Source organism: Myotis lucifugus, unplaced genomic scaffold (genome assembly GCF_000147115.1).
Source record: "Myotis lucifugus unplaced genomic scaffold, Myoluc2.0 scaffold_43, whole genome shotgun sequence".
Classification (NCBI taxonomy): domain Eukaryota; kingdom Metazoa; phylum Chordata; class Mammalia; order Chiroptera; family Vespertilionidae; genus Myotis; species Myotis lucifugus.
In genome coordinates this window covers 5076304-5082303 of record NW_005871091.1, presented here as the reverse complement: position 1 = coordinate 5082303, position 6000 = coordinate 5076304, and the positions used below count along the sequence as shown (strand labels likewise).

General features: G+C 39.2%; 1 protein-coding gene across 1 annotated transcript in view; it reads left to right on the top strand.

Annotated features, from left to right (window-relative positions):
- The window catches only part of TMEM38B (transmembrane protein 38B), a 36977-nt gene that overhangs the window by 873 nt on the left and 30104 nt on the right, over positions 1–6000 (top strand). The gene's annotated exons all lie outside the window — the stretch shown is intronic.

Sequence of the window (6000 nt, the reverse complement as noted above, 5' to 3'; positions counted from 1 at the left end):
CCAGCAAAAGCATTGCCACCAGCTTTATTGCTTTACTTGCCTTATTGCGCTGGAACTTGGGCTTGAGGATGATGCTGTGCCTCTTATAGACGACTGGTTTTTCAAACTCTTGTACCTCACAAATATTTCTCATTTACACTGAAGTTTATAGCCCAGTCTAAATCATTGTCCGGTAGGAGTTTTGACCTGGAAAAGGGGAATCTTAATTGTATTAAGGACAGATAATCTGCATAAGATACTGCTTCCTTGATTTGAAAAGAAGTACAATTTTCTCATGCCATGTTCAGTAGTTGGTATTTTCTTGTGTGGGCTGAATCAGAGGTTCTCAAAGTGTGGTCCAGGAACCCCAGGGGTTCCTCGCACTTGCAGGTCAAAATTATTTTCCTATTATGCAGATGTTGTCCTTTTCACACTCATTTTCTCACGCGTGTACCGTGGAGTTTTCCAGAGGCTACATAACCAGTGATACTGTAGCATTGAATGCAGATACAAGACTCTAGCTGTTATCTATTTGAAGGTAGACCTTAAAGAGATTGGTAACATATAAAAGTGGCTTTTCTCTCTAAATGGTTTTTACTTTGGAAAATAGCTATTTTTCATGAAAAATACATTATTTATGTTAACATTTAGTGCATTTATTATTTTTAAAATGAATACATAAAGAACTATTTTAAATTATCCTATATAATAAAGAGCTAATATGCAAATGGTCATCATGGTCATCATGCCCTTGTGCCCTCGAGCTGGGGCCAGGGGACCTGAGGCCGCACCCCCTGCCCCAGTGCCGGGGCCAGGGGAACCTGAGGCCGTGCCCCCCATCCAGGCGCCGGGGCTGGGGGACCTGAGGTTGGGCCTCCCTGCCCTGCGGGGCTTGACGGGGTGGAGCTGGCCGGGTGCGATTTCGAGGTGCACGTGGGTGGGCGGGGACTTGACTCTGGGTCCCGCGACTCGCCCCAGACTCTGACAGGAGGGAGATTTTCATATACATTTTACTAATTTTTCATCTCTGACACTTCTATTATAGAGAAAGGGCAAATAGCAATATTAAAATATTTCCTCTAATTAATTCCCTTTTAATGTGCACGAATTTCATGCACCGGGCCACTAGTTTTATTATAATTTCTGATATTCTAAATGTTGATACATGAAACCCACATAAGCAAAAGATCTTTGAGGTTTTAAATAATTTTTTTTTCTTTTTAAGGGTAAAAATTTTATTTTTAAGGAATTTCATGCTGCACATTTTCAGTGAGTCATAAGAAAGCAAAAATGTGCCTGGCTGGCGTTGCTCAGTGGTTGAGCATCGACCTATGAACCAGATCACAGTTCCGGATTCCCAGTCAGGGCACATGCCCAGGTTGCTGGCTCCATCCCCAGTAGGGGGTGTGCAGGAGGCAGCAGATCAATGATTCTCTCTCACTGATGTTTCTCTCTTCCTCTCCTTTCCTCTTTAAAAATCAATAAAAATATCTTTAAAAAAAAAAAAGAAAGCAAAAATGTTATCCTCCCCTCATCCTAGAAATAAATAGGAAGGGCATAAAATTTCTTTTTAAATCACATTGGAAGTTTAGCACCAGCACCCAAAATGAACAGAAAAGGGGGGGAAAAAGCATTTACTATATATTTCAGATTTCTTTGGTTGGGGTTCTCTCCATGCAGTATTAATATTTCTTCTTTCAAATCATATTACTGAAACAGTAAAAACCATGAAAAAAATATAAACCTAGTGGTTGCTGAAACTGGGGGGGCTGCTTTCTTGTCTTCTGTGCAGGCATTCCCGGTAAAATAGCTGGAAACATTGGCTGACATTCTCCCTTTTGTGTTCTTTTGTGAACAGTAATCATAAACATTCTAATGTCCACATCTTGGTTTTTAGTCTTCCTCTTTATTGCTTGTGTATTTCTTTCCTTTTTTTTTTTTTTTAATATATCTTACTGATTTTTTTACAGAGAGGAAGGGAGAAGGATAGAGAGTTAGAAACATCGATGAGAGAGAAACATTGATCAGCTGCCTCCTGCACACTCCCCACTGGGGATGTGCCTGCAACCAAGGTACATGCCCTTGACCAGAATCGAACCTGGGACCCCTGAGTCCGCAGGCTGACGCTCTATCCACTGAGCCAAACTGGTTAGGGCGCTTGTGTATTTCTTTGGTGTTGGTAAGGTCATGGTCTGCTTTTTGTTTTACTGTTTGAATGGTCATTATTTCTTTAGGTCACTTGCTGATGGTGAAGGTGTCTGGGGAGCCTGGTGTCACGAAGCACTGCTCTGCTAGGTGGCTGGAGCAGGGTTCTCAGATGGCACTTCACCTGCCTTGGTCTCTTTGCCATCTGGTGAAGGAGCGTTAGCAGGATCGGGGCAACGCCGATAGTTGTATGGGCACCAGTATCCGCGGAGAAAAGATGGCTGGTTTGTACCATTAGCCACTTGTTGATTCTCTTTATCTTCAGCCTCTTCAGTGGGACAGCTGGGGTAGGTCATGGGTGAGGAGGTCCCTTACGTTACCTTGGACAGTAAGTTGGATTTCGATGAACAGGTCCCTGAAGTTGCACTCCCTCTGGGATTCCATCTTTCCTCTCTCCACTAGCATCACATCCAAGGAGATATGGTGGTTTCCCCCTTTTCTTTTTCCATGTGACTGGTGCTTCTTAAGCAGATATCAAGGTGTTTAATAAATTTGTTTGTGTTTTTGTTTCTTTTTGATTTGCATTCTGTTGGGATGGGGAAAGACCCATGAGCGATGGTCAGAGGTCTGTCCCACGTGGTCAGGCAGGAACCACCACCGGTACTGAGGGCCGAGGGCTGTACTGGGGGCGGTGCAGCTGACTTGGGGCCCTAGAGAACTGCCAGTCAGTGGCAGGGGTGGTCAACCCCTTCACTGCTGCCACAAGAATTTTTTCTGAGTCAGGCTTTTTCAAGGTTTATCTTACATTATAGTCACCCTTTTATTTTATTTTTTAAAAAAATATATATATTTTATTGATTTTTTACAGAGAGGAAGGGAGAGGGATAGAGTTAGAAACATCGATGAAAGAGAAACATTGATCAGCTGCCTCCTGCACACTCCCTACTGGGGATGTGCCCGCAACCAAGGTACATGCCCTTGACCGGAATCGAACCTGGGACCCTTCAGTCTGCAGGCTGACGCTCGAACGATCCACTTAGGGCTATAGTCACCCTTTTAAATGTAAAGTTCTACGATTTTGGAAAGGCAGCAGCATAGTTTTGCAATCTTTATGAATCCCCATATAAAAACATACAGAAAAGTGTAAAAATCATAAATGTATAGCTCAATGAATTTTCATAGTGACTATCTATGTAATCAACATCTATAAAAATAGAACATTCATAATGCCCCCCAAACTCCCTTTGTTATATGATGTTGTAAAGGGATTCTGCCCAGTGTGGGGTGGGAAAGGATGTCTCACAGTTTACTTCTGTGTGTTTAGAGAATCTTAGATTGTCTTTCATGTTTTAATTGAAAGGAAAGTTAGAATATTTGAGCGACCTGACATAAAATATTGGTCAGGGAGTGTAGTGTGGTAGAAAGAGCTCATAAGGTCAGGAGACCAGTATTTAGTTCAAACACTGACTGGGTAGCTTGGGATATTTACTAGTACCAGTATTTGTGCAGTGAGTGAGCTGAACTAGAACACCAGCTGGGCAGTAGCCCCTTCTCAGGAGCCTCAGTTTTGACTCTAAGGTTCTAACTTCTGTTGGAGCGCAGGAGAGTTGACATAGACCTGAAGCAAGACTGATAGTGTACTCTTCATCTTGCCAGGTAAAAGCAAAGTGTTTCTGGGATTCTTTGCACGTTAATATGGAGAAAAAAACATTTGCTTACCAGGTTACAGGGGTTATTTTGTTTTGTTCCAGTAACAATGTGGCATCTGGAATACCGGCTGCAATTGGAGTCACTGCCTGTCTACATTTTATGATTATGATAATCACAGTCCTTCTCCAAATTCATCCGTCTTCTCTATAGACCAAACAGGCAAGTTGAATGGCACATGATAGCTATCACCATCTTTTCATTTTTCATGTCTTTGGTTATGGCACCCATCTCTGTGGTATTGTTTTTTAAAAATATCTCGAAGGATTTCTACATGACCATTCCTACCATAATGATCTTTGGATCTGAGGATCAATTTAGGTATTGTGCCAGTTGCCAAATATATCTATTCTTGTTATATATTAAGGAACTAGGGAAATAACCACAGGTGAGTGGGTGGTGGATTTATTTGGCCCACTATGTTTCAAACCTGATCCAAAACTCCTGGAATCTACTGTGTTATAGACTATCTATAAGCATCTGTTGTGTACATGACTATTTTTAGTAATTTTGATGAAAAGCATACTTGAGGCATATGAGGTAGATTATGTTGTTAATTTTTCTCCTTTTAAGGAGATAAGTCTATAGGCAAAAACTAGGGCAAAAGTTCACTAATATACAATTTAAAAATACTTAACACCTGGAGCTGAGACTTTAAGAAAGCTAGAACTGCTTCTTTCTGGAAGTCATCAGTCACCAGCAAGCTAAATGTTAACTGTTTGGAAAATAGCTACAGTGCAATTAGTTCTTCAAAATAGGCACACACTGTAGAACTAAAACAGATTGAGTACATAAAATAAAAAAGTCATGTATGCAATATATCGAAAAATATTTTCCCAAGCTTTGTTATAACTAAGTCAATGAAACATTTTCATACATAGTCTAATGATTTATTTTGGGCAGAGCCTGGGATTATTTTGTAGATGTGATTTTAAGTGAATTTATGGGAATAGAATGTGACTTTATTTTTTTTAGCTTTCATTTAATAATGAAAATATTTTTTAAATAATTATTATTTTTCAATTGCAGTTGACATACAATATTATATTAGTTTCAGGTATGCACCCCAGTGATTAGACATTAAATAACTTACTAAGTGATCATCCCAATAAATCTACCCATCTGACACCATATATAGTTAGAATATTGATTATATCCCCTATGCTGTATTTTTATATTTACATCCCATGATTATTCTGTTACTACCAATTTGTACGTGTTAATCCCTTCACTTTTTACACCCAATCCCCAAACCTCCATTCCATCGGGCAACCGTCAAAATGTTTTCTGTATATATGAGTCTGTTTCTGTGCTGTTTTGTTTATTTTGTTTTTTAGATTCGACTGTTGATATGTATTTATTGCCATTTTATTGTTCATATTTTTTCTCTTTTTCTTTTCATTTTTTTTCTTCTACTTCTTTTTAAAGAAGACCCTTTAATATTTCATGTAATACTGGTTTGGTGATGAACTCCTTTAGCTTTTACTTCTCTGGGAAGCTCTTTATATGTCCTTTGATTCTAAATGATACCGTTGCTGGGTAGAGTAATCTTAATTATAGGTCCTTGCTTTTCATAACTTTGAATATTTCTTGCCAATCCCTTCTGGCCTGCAAAGTTTCTGTTGAGAAATCAGCTGACATTCTTATGGCTCTTGTAGGTAATTGACTGATTTTCTTTTGCTGCTTTTAAGATTCTTTGTCTTTAACCTTTTACATTTTAGTTATGATATGTCTTGGTGTGGGCCTCTTTGGGTTCATCTTGGTTGGGACTGTGCTTCCTGGATTTCTATGTCTATTTCCTTCACCAAGTTAGGGAAGTTTTCTGTCATTTTTTTCAAATACTAGGTTTAAATTTCTTCCTCTCTTTCTTCTCCTTCTGGCACCCCATGATGCAAATGTCGGTATACTTGAAGTTGTCCCAGAGGCTCCTTACACTATTTTCATGTTTTTGGGTTCATTTTTCTTTTTGCTGTTCTGATTGTGTGTTTTTTGTTTCCTTGTATTCCAAATTGCTAATTTGATTCTCAGCTTCATCCATTCTACTGTTTATTCCCTGTAAATCATTCTTCACTTCAGTTAGTGTATCCTTCATTTCTGACTGGTTCTTTTTTATGGTTTCCATGTCCTTTTTTTAAAAAAAATATATTTTATTGATTTTTTTCACAAAGA